The sequence below is a fragment of the Narcine bancroftii genome, chromosome 8, assembly GCF_036971445.1.
Source record: "Narcine bancroftii isolate sNarBan1 chromosome 8, sNarBan1.hap1, whole genome shotgun sequence".
Lineage (NCBI taxonomy): Eukaryota > Metazoa > Chordata > Chondrichthyes > Torpediniformes > Narcinidae > Narcine > Narcine bancroftii.
In genome coordinates, this window is record NC_091476.1 from 34,305,682 (window position 1) to 34,317,466 (window position 11,785).

Below are 11,785 nucleotides of genomic sequence, written 5' to 3' on the forward strand. Positions count from 1 at the left end.
CTGGTATAGGGGCACAAATAACCCTGAGCGTAAATCCCTGCAAAAGGTAGTGGACACATCCCAGGACATCACAGGCAAAACCCTTCCCACCATCGAGAACATCTACGGGGAACTCTGTCGTTGGAGAACAGAAGCAATCAACAAGGATCCACATCACCCAGCACACACTCTCTTTTCACTTATACCATTAGGAAAGAGGAATAGGTGCCACAAGACTCACACCACCAGGTTCAGGACACAGCTCAACAATAAACTCAATCAGGGGCTCATTTACAGACTTTCACTTGTGCACTTTATTGTTTTTTTTTCCTTTCTGTATTGCACAGTCATTAGTTTACATGTGTATATAGTGTACAGTTTTTTTTTGCACTACCAATAAGTGGTAATTGTGCTGCGCCAGCAGGAAAAAGAATCACAGGATTTTATGTGAATGTCATGTATGTACTCTGACAGTAAATTTGAAATCTGATTACTGCTTCTTTGGCTTGGCTTCGCGGACGAAGATTTATGGAGGGGGTAAAAGTCCACGTCAGCTGCAGGCTCGTTTGTGGCTGACAAGTCCGATGCGGGACAGGCAGACACGGTTGCAGCGGTTGCAAGGGAAAATTGGTTGGTTGGGGTTGGGTGTTGGGTTTTTCCTCCTTTGCCTTATGTCAGTGAGGTGGGCTCTGCGCTCTTCTTCAAAGGAGGTTGCTGCCCGCCAAACTGTGAGGCGCCAAGATGCACGGTTTGAGGCGATATCAGTCCACTGGCGGTGGTCAATGTGGCAGGCACCAAGAGATTTCTTTAGGCAGTCCTTGTACCTTTTCTTTGGTGCACCTCTGTCACGGTGGCCAGTGGAGAGCTCGCCATATAACACGATCTTGGGAAGGCGATGGTCCTCCATTCTGGAGACGTGACCCACCCAGCGCAGCTGGATCTTCAGCAGCGTGGACTCGATGCTGTCGACCTCTGCCATCTCGAGTACTTCGACGTTAGGGATGAAAGCGCTCCAATGGATGTTGAGGATGGAGCGGAGACAACGCTGGTGGAAGCGTTCTAGGAGCCGTAGGTGATGCCGGTAGAGGACCCATGATTCAGAGCCGAACAGGAGTGTGGGTATGACAACGGCTCTGTATACGCTTATCTTTGTGAGGTTTTTCAGTTGGTTGTTTTTCCAGACTCTTTTGTGTAGTCTTCCAAAGGCGCTATTTGCCTTGGCGAGTCTGTCGCATACTGCTACGTATGCAATAAAAACTTAATGCAAGATAGCTTATTTAAATCTACCAATGCAATGTCTCATACCAAAATATTGATCTTTTATGAGCTATTTAATATTCCAGAGTTTGAAAATAAGACATCTGTTATAAAGTAATACAGTCCATTAAAATAATTGCAGCGTACATAGAGCTCTTTGTGATATTAATATTCTATGATACACCTTTAGCCTTATACTGTATAAGATAATCCCCACCTCAACTTCATGCTCTTTTTGACCTGATTCTCTGCATGGACAAACTGTGCATAGAAAAATAAATCTGGACCCCTAGGGGTCTTATACTCACTGACGCAGACAATTGCCATAGCTGATAGAAGCATTCCCTCAGCTCCAAGTCTTGTATGTTTTTATACTTGTTTCAACCTTGTTACAGCTAATTGAGATTTGTTTATTCTTGGTTTTACTGGTGTTTCCCTTTGATCTAATCTCATTAAATACCACAGTTGTTTATCCTTGCAGTGAATTACAATGAAAGTATTGGAAATGTAGCTCCATATTTACAAATGAACAGTATTGATTAATGTCAGAGAATGCAAAGTTTTTTAAAAAATGCACGAGGCAAAACAAATTCCCTCATACTTCCAGTGATTGAGCCATTACAGAACTGGATAAGGAAACCATGTTTACTTACACTTCGCAAGAAACTCATGTCCACGCTTTCCTTGAGCGTCTGCTCCATTTCAGTAGGATGCCTTCAACTGGGAGTCCCTCAAAAAGAACAAAATGGGAATGTTAAAGAGAAAGCAACTTAAACCATAAGTTATGATGCTCTACATTTTCTGGTCACAGGGTCATTTACTGAAAACTTCAATAGCAGCCATGAATTTACAGGATTACAGCCAATCTTCACACCTCACCCAACTTGACAGGAAAACAATGTACTGGGGACAATACGTGGTTAGATTTCAGGTGACCTGAACACCCCAGCGTAAAGCAGCATAATCGTCCCCCCCTTGGAGCTGAAGACATATTCACCTGAATGCAGCAGAAGCGCCTTCGAGGTGGTGATACCAACTCTCCTCGGGGAGGGATAATCAGGGAAACACCGTGATCTGCCGACACACCTGAATGTGCAGCCCCTGTAAGACACTGCCTGGGGGGGAGGGGTTGGGCTGATGACTCCATCAGCCAGCGATCCAACTCCCTGCTACCTGACAGCCCCCATCATCCCACTACCTGAGAGACCCCGTCCCACTGGGGAGGGGAGGTCGGTGGGGGCCCTCGGGGAAGGGGCGGCCAGCAGGGGACAGCGCGCGTGAGCTGTCATAGCCCGGCTGGCCACTCCTGCACCGGGGTTGTTCTCTGTGGCTCAAAACACAATGGTGCTTTTCCCTACCCATAATTCCCCCATGCAGCTGGAATTATTGTGTGAAACACAGAGCGGTTCCACCTGTGTGGGGGATTATAGGTAGGGAAGATGGCCTTTGGCATGCCACATATTTATGATGGGTGGCACTGCAGCACCAGTCGCCCCACCTCCATCAGATCCGGAGGTACACCTCTGGATATGAATAGGCGCTTTCACGTGGATCAGGCAATACTGCAGCAGCCTTTTAGGGCTGCCACCTGAAAGGTAAGTCCGCAAGTTAAGATCCGCTCCTGCCACTGCCCTCAAGGCGGAGGGTCCACCTGAAAAGGGCCTATAGATAGATCTGTTGCTCAATATAATTTCTCTTCACAGGTCTTTACCTCACACTTGGTCTTTCTCAGCTTTGCTTTCTTCTTTGAGGTTTTGAAAAATTTGTTTATAAATAATTCTGAAATTTCTCAGGATGCTAATACATTTGCATTTCTGTTCATAAGAAACAGAAATGCTGGTAATACTCAGCAGTTCAGGTAATCTCTGTGGAGGGAAAAAGAACTGACATTTGTGGTCAATGAGCTTTTCTCTGATCTGCTTTTCCTTCAGCTGTTCTGATTTTATTTCATTTCCCCAGCTTCTGCAGAATTTTGCATTTGTCCTTTAATTGGTTTGAAGCTATTTTAATCTGGCAACTGAAAAAAAAAATCTCATGGCTGCCTTCTAGCCACTATGCTACCCAAAAACTTAATTTGCTAAATTATACGATCTCTGTCTGGAATTCTCGTGGAGAACTATTAGCACACCCTCCGCCCGAGTCAACTGCATCATTGCCGGAACAATGATACAGAAGTCAAATGGACATAGGAGATTAAAGTCACCTGGTGAATCCTGGTTGTGCTGTGTAGAGGAGCCAAATACAATTCCTCGAGGTGAAAGTGCACTGAATTATGCCTGACAAATTATGGTCAGGTTAAAGAATAAATTTAGAATTAAGTACGAGAGAAGATAATACATATTGGAGAAAAGATGAACACAATTAATTTTTGGTCTCATATTTGAAACACAGAAGTGCTGGAGAAACTCAGCAAGTCACATGGGCATGTCTTTTGCAGCAAAGATCCATAACCAAAATTCCAGGCCTAAGCCCTTCGTCAAGGAATGAGCAAAAAGCTTGCTGGTGCATGAATGAAATGGTAGGGGAGGAGCGCGGGCTTGCATCGAAGAGGTCATAGGCAGATATGATGGGAGGGCAGGGTATAGCTTTCTGAATGAGAGAGAAGGTGGTGGGGAGCTGGAGGAAAGGAGACAGTGGGCTTGGGAAAGGGCAAGGGGGGGGGGGGGATGTTGGCTGACAGAAACCAGAGAATTCATTTTTAATATTATCTGGATGAAGAGTTCCCAGACAGAATATTAGGTGTTGTTCTTCCATTTTGAGGGCAGTCTCGATTTAACAGTGTATGAGGAGATGGCCAGATATGTCAGCATGGGCTTGGGCTGCAGTATTGAAATGGTTGGCTCCTGGGATGTCCCAACAGACAGGGAGAAAGTGCTCAACAAAATTATCTTCCAGTCTGTGTCCAGTCTCTCTTAAGTACAGGAGGCCACAGTGGGAGCACCAGATGCAGTAGATGACCCCTGTAGATTCACAAGTGAAATGTTGCTCAATTGGAAGGACTGTTTGTGGACCCAAATGGTGGTGAGGGAGGAAATTGTTCTCAGTCTTATATTTATTATTGTTTAATTATTCCCTAAAAAATACAGCAAGAATACTGTGATGAGGAGAACAATTTCAGAGAGTCCAAGAATTGATGAGTCTGAACACAATTCAATCACAGACAAGGATCAGTATTTAAGCGCCGGGGGTGTGGGAGGGGGTGGGGGAGTCCCAACAGGGATTGCACTCATGGGTGCAGGCACACACAAACACCTCTAAATAACCGATAACTGCTCCTCCCAACAAATCACTACCAATCACAGTTTTCAGAGCTAAAGGTGAGGACGAATCAAACAGTACCCACCACCCCTTGCCCTCTAACATACACAGCACCCCAATTAACTAATGAATGTAATTACACTGATAATAATGAGTAAGGCAAGCCTGGTAGGGGAGCTGGTTTAGTCGCTGACCATGCAACAGGTAGTACTACTTTACATGGTACCAGTAACATTCAGACGAGTGATTCGACTCACATACAGTTAAACAACACACATGCAGGACAAGTATTTCATTTATAAATAAATAAAAATTTGTTTCATGGATATGAGAGTCCTGAATGGTTAGTGTGAGCAGATCCTTTTGTCGTTCAGTATTCTCACTGCTTATGGGAAGAAGCTGTTCCTTAGCCTGGTGGTGCTGGTTCTGATACTCTTGTATCTCTTCCTTGACTGGAGCAGCTGAAAGATGCTGTATGTAGGGTTGAAGGAGTCCTCAATGATTTTGTGCCCCCTTTTCAGACAGTGATTCTGATCAATCACGTTGAAGTGGGGGGCGGGGGGGGTTGAAAAGAAAAGGATGGTTAGTGGAGGGAGATTCCAACGATCCTCTCTGCCTCTCGAATGGTCCTGTGGATTCACCTCCAATCTATTTCTTGGCAGGGGCAATTGTAACGCTCAAAAGCTATTGTGACAGGTACATGGTTTGGAGGGATATGGTCCAAACAAAGGCAAATGGGATTTGATTGTTGACATAAACAAGCTGGGCAGCAGTGCCTATTTCCATACTGGAGAAATTTATGACTCTATGAATGATGCCGATGGGAACAGATTTGGATTTCAGTGTTAATACCCCAAGCAGCTTCATGTTGAGAAATTGCATTCCACAGGCAGACCACAATAACAGAGACAAATGAACCATGAGTATTTCGAACAGTAATCTATGTTAGAATTTGAGCAGTCGATGAGGGTTAATCAGTTACTGTCCCACAAAACATGCACAATGGTCATTATGCTGTTTTTGCTGACCAGTGCATGAATGATCAATTGCTGTCGGAACAGCATGAAGGACATTCATCCAATTACTGCATGGGCACTGCTGCTGCCCACTCGCTGCTGTGCATTCCAATTATTTTTCCAGAGAACGGAGTGGTAACTTATGAGCAACAAGCTCGACAGAGAAATTTATCATGCACATTCCCAATTCCAACCTCCCCAGAAATTCTGGGCCTTGAACTTCTCCCTGAAGATGTGCAATCTATTGTAATTAAATCTCTTCTATTGTCTTTTAAAATGTCAAGGTGCCACAAGTGTTTCATCATCATTTATTCACTTTTTGAGATATGGCAAAACCAGACTATGGAATGATGCATTGAACATTTCAATGGTTTGAGAATAATTCTTGCTTGATTTTCTTTATCAATCAGCTATACTAAAGTCAATATAGCCAGAAAGTTTTATTTTTCCCATCGCATTTACAACGCAGGTTCATTTAGCCTAATTGGTCTGTGCTACTAATCATGAATCACATCTCTTCCACCACTCTTCATCTCACCTTGGCAGCAAATCTATCTCTTCATCTTTCCCCATTGTACAGCTGAGCAGTTGCTATTCACCCAAACTACTCCAGGTGGTAGCAAGATCCACATTCTAGACACTCACAAGGTTATTTAGAAAATATTATTCTCCTGAATTTGTTACAGATTGTTTGCAATTACAATAATTTTAGGATCATCTTCAGGAAAGCTTGATTGGTAGATTTAAATTTTCTGATTAAAGATAAGGTAACTCTAAAGGGGGATGAAAGGGGAAGGTAGAGGTCAAGTGCATTCTTTTCATATCTGGCAGTGAATTTCCTCATATCATTTCAGACTTTTTGTTTCTCCAACAGCATACAACATCAGTAAAACAAAGGAAATGATTGTGGATTTCAGGAAACAAAAGCCAGGAGAACACAAACCAGTCATCATCAAGGGGTCAGCGGTGGAGAAGGTTAGAAACTTCAGATTCTTGGGTGTCAACAGGTCTGAAAAGCTTTCCTAGCGCTATCATGTTGATGAAATTATGAATAAGGCTTACCAGCAGTTATATTTCATTAGGAGTTTGAGATTATTTGGTACATCACCAAAGACACTTGCAAATTTCTACAAGTGTACTGTGGAGGGCATTCTGACTGGTTCCATCTCTGTCTGGTATGGAGATGCCAATGCACAGGACAGGAATAGGCTACAGAGAGTTATGAACTTAGCCAGTGCCACCATGAACATTAGACTTCCCTCCCTTAATGACATATTTAAGAGGTGGTATCTCAAGAAAGCAGCTTCTTTCCTCAAGGACCTTCTCCACCCAGGCCATGCTTCTTCTCACTGCCTCCATCAGGAAGGAGGTACAGGAGCCTGAAGACAAACACACAGCAATATTCAAAACCACCTTCTTCCCGTCCACCATAAGATTTCTCAATGGACAATGAACCAGCTCACCTTTTCTCTTTTTTGCATTACTTGTTTATTTTTTTTTAAATCTTGTATTTTCTCAATTGTAATTTTATAGTAATTTTTGCACATTGTTCTGCCCCATACTGCTGCCCCAAAACAATAAATTTCATCACACATGTTAATGTCAATAAACCTATTTTTGATTTGGATTCTGGTGTGGAAATTGATATGTTTGAAAATGACTCAAAACTTGAGAACCAGAAAGTTTTTTTTTTCAGGAATGCAGTCTTTTGGTGAAAAAGCTGGACACAAGGCATATGTAGATAAATGAGGAAAGTATGAAACAATTTGTTTGGGAAATGCAACATGAAAGAATATGGAACCAATGTTCTACTTTATTGATAGCATGTAAGAAAAATGCAACCTGGATGGTTCATTTCACATTTTTGAAATGGATCAAACAAGCGACTAAGGCAGCATTTTGATACTGGTGGAATATTTGGACTTGTAAATAGAACTGAATCCAGAAAGAAAAATTGTGTCAAATCTTCCTTAATTGGCAGTGTAGAATAGCTGAAATATAGAGTGCATTTCTATGCATCGTGCTACAAAGCTTTGGAGAGAGTGGAGAAAATATCAAGATTGATGGGTGCATAATTTTGGGAGACTGAAGAAACTAAAATAAATTTCTTCAAAGCAGTGAAGATTAAGGAAAAATTTAACAGAAATATTCAAAATTATGAGTGTTTTGATGGAGCAAGAACTCTACTGGCTGAGTTCCTTCGGTATTTCTGTGTGTTTTTTTATGAAAATGGTAGCATCTGCAGACTTTCATTCCTTCAGAAAACTGGTTTGGCAATCAATGGTCCCCTTGAAGTTCAATAAAACAAGTTATTTGCACCTGAAACAAAAAAGAATGGAAGTTGAATTGATAGGAATTGTGAGCTGGAAAGGCCTATTACCATGCTCTATTGATAAATTAAAGATTTAAGAAAAAAAACTATTAGTTGCATAATTGAAGCTTTCTTGTAACCAACTGGTCAGTCTTTCAAAGAGCAGCATTACTGCTGCTGTGTTTCTGCAACTCCAGGAGAAAATGCAACTCAGTCAATCATATGAATGGTGGACAACTGAAAGTCAATCAGGAATCAACTCTAGTTGCACGACAGCAGATGCAATAGAACATAATTAATTGAGCTGAATTGATTTTTTTTAACCATCACATGTGCCGAGATAGAGTGAAAAAACTTTGATTTGCATTCCATCCAGGTGAGTCAACCCATACAAAAGGTAGTGTAAAAACAGAAATTTATAGCATCAACAAATCAGGTAAAGGCTGTGATGAGGTAGGTTTTGTGAGATCAGGAGATCTGTTTCTGTGTGTGACACTCTCCATGACAGTAATTAGAACAAACTTAATGCCAGGTATCATGCAAGACCATTTTTACTTGATGAACAGTGGTCTGCAGTCTTTGCACATGGAGCACCTTGTCAGCACAGTTGAATCATCTGCTTCTGTGTTTTGTTCATCTGGCCTTGGCAGCTGTTTAACTTTCTCACAGGATTATTGGTTCCTGTCAAACTTCATCCATAATCAGTAAAATAAAATTAACTTTTATCATTTCCCTTTCTTCACAGTTCCTTCAAAAGTCCCAATTACATTTTTATCAGAATTATTAGGACTGTATGCTTAATAATAGGTCATTATTAGTCTCCCTCTTGCCTGAATTCCTCATTAATGAACCGAGGTAAATTATCACTGAGGAGAGCATTGCAGGGTTAACTGATAGCTAGGGAACATTTACATTTTTCAAATGAATGCACCCAGCTATCCAAAAGGTGATATAAATGAATATATCCCACCGTCTGAGAATGCAGGTAGTAATAAGATCCCAGTAGAAACTGAATTAAATCAACCCACATTGAATTCATAAAATGATTTTGGATGCAGGCGCTCTTTTTGCTCAGGGCAGTCGATACTCTTATATTCCATCAATTGAAAGGTGATATGTGAACTTGCAAAATAATAACCAAGGTTAAAACGAAGGTTACATGCAATAGTGAACAGTATAGAGGTCCAGGAGTTGTAACCACATTGGGATAAACTTCAGAGAGATAAATAACACAGACATTTTAAAATTGATATATCAGAAGGTCGGTTTAAATTCAAAGTTTAAAAAAAAGTTGTGAATTGTTCTCTGGTAAGTTTCACAAGATGATGGTGTCATGTTAAAATAATAATGCTACAAATGATAAGACTGGGAAATTATTTTGTGTGATTGGAATGACACAGAAGAAATTGGCCACCTTTAAGTAAAGTCAAGGAAAACTGAGTTACTGTGATACATCAGACTTGATACTTTAAACTTTATAAATAATTTTGGGTGCCATAAAAGGTGAATAAAACCCAATTGTTAGATCTTCTGATTCTACTGGAGAACTAAATGATCAAGAGTGTCATGAGGTTTTGCAATGTTCATATATTAATGCTATTTATATTTGCAGAACAAAAGAATGGAAGTAAACTTACAGGAAGATCGCTGCATTAGTAAATGTCAAGCAACATCATTCCTTAACCCAATCACTCAAGGTGATCTCAGGAGGGAAAAATGATTTTGATCTGGTTTTCTTAACAAAGCAGAAAATATCCAGTGACTACAAGACTTACAAAGCTGAGAGAGCGAGAAGGCACTCCATCTCGAGAAAGAGAGACTGAGAAGGCACTCCACCTCAAGAAAGAGAGAGCGAGAAGGCACTCCACCTCAAGAAAGAGAGAGCGAGAAGGCACTCTATCTCAAGATCTGAAGTTCATAATTACTCCTGTTCATTCCTAGAGTATATACTGGAATGGCAATGATGGGGTGCAACGGTCATTGTTAAGGTCTAAATTTAATTGCTACTGATGTTTGAGAATATTATTGAAAATGTGCTGCTCTTTTTGCTCATGACCAAATTTTTAGCTCAGAAAATTAGCCAAAACAATTAGATCCCTGGCTATGAGAGGGTCTTGGATCAGGACCAGGCGGTGCGTCGGAATATAATTCTTGAGCAGGTGGTGGTTGAGAGACAGGGAAAAAGTAGAAGAGATTGAAGGGTTCATGAAGACCCTTCATGTGGGAGAGAAGGAAGGAATTAAAATGAAGGGAGGTTCATTTGGAAATAGAGGAGACCCATATGTCTTGGCAGGGGGATCAGGAGAAAGACTGAGATGCTGATATGATCATCTCAGCCAGCAAACGTTGCTTTGACTTTATGATCGAGATTGGTGCATTGATCTTGGAGTGGAGTAACCCTCCAAATAGGACTTTGTGTACAACATGCAATAGTCCAAAATGATCACTGCACAGGGAACACCATCATCCCATCCACACCTGGCAGAGAATTGCATCAGGATGGCCACGGTCATGCAGATCAGGTTGAACTTCACAATGCATATGATCTGAATAGAAATTGTCACAAATGCAATTTACAGAGTTCAATTGATTTCCAATACAATTGTGCTGGTTTGAAAACCAGAGCTGTGAAACTAATTTGCAGGGAAAGACAGAGAGCTTTAAGAAAAAGTTCATGTCCTTGTGATTAGGAGACCGCTAAAACTAATTGACCAGGAGAGTCCAATGAAGAGCAGCAGGAAACAAGACACTTAAAAGGAGAGTGATCAGTTTACAGAATAAATGAAATACCCCAAGTTGAATGAAGCATACATAACACCTCACTGACAAAAGGCAAAGGAGGAAAAACCCAACACCCAACCCCAACCAACCAATTTTCCCCTGCAACCGCTGCAACCATGTCTGCCTGTCCTGCATCAGACTTGTCAGCCACAAACGAGCCTGCAGCTGACGTGGACATTTACCCCCTCCATAAATCTTCGTCCGCGAAGCCAAGCCAAAGAAGAAGATACATAACAACTATTTTGGAAGTAAAATAATGGGAAAATATCAGTGCTTCACCAACTTAACATAGGAAAAAAGATGTTCACTGGATGCCTGTTTTGCAGATCAGAATGTTTGCAGAATGTAGAAGGTGGAAAATGTTCCAAGATTCACACAACAGTTTCTTCAATGGGTTTCGAGTTTGCAGAAAAGGTAAAGATGAAATTGTCTGAACTTATTGCCCTCAAAATGCTTCCTCAAGACCAATCGCTGGCAAGAACACATGTGCAAATTATGACATTAATTCCCAATTTGCCCTTCCCCTTCAATAAGGCACTACCCATCTTACCACCCAAGAGACTCTGCATTGAAGCATATCAAAGCAAATTTAGTTTCAGTAATTTTGTTACATATGTTCACTAAATGCTTGGAGTTGTCTATCCAAGCACAATTTTATTAAAAGAAAGCTCTCAAGCACTAAAAATTGTTGAGTAAAACTGTGGAATCACACATAGGTCCATGAAATTCTGAAGATGGTTATGTATGAAAATGACTGCAAGGTTTAATTGACAAGAATACTGCAAATGGACTGCTATGCTCATGCATCACTGGACACAAATTCCCAGCCAATGAATAATTAAATTAGTTTGTCCATTGTATAATGCCACTCACTCTGGCATCCACATCAAAATTAGGTTTCCAGAAAGCTGTCGGGAGATGTATATCATGTGACAATCCAATACGATAGCACTTTTGACTCAATAATTATGTTTAGATGTGGTTCAAATGTTACCATGTGGCTTTGGCTTGTGATCCATATAAAATTTCACCAGTTAAAAGAGCAATTACAACCAATGAACCTCGCACCTGTAAAAAAAGTCACTAAACAGATCATAGAAATTTTGACTCCTTTTAGGTGCAGAGAAAATAAGCTGATAACCATCTGCAATGAAGCCTTACTGAAGCTTTAGGGCTCATTGCA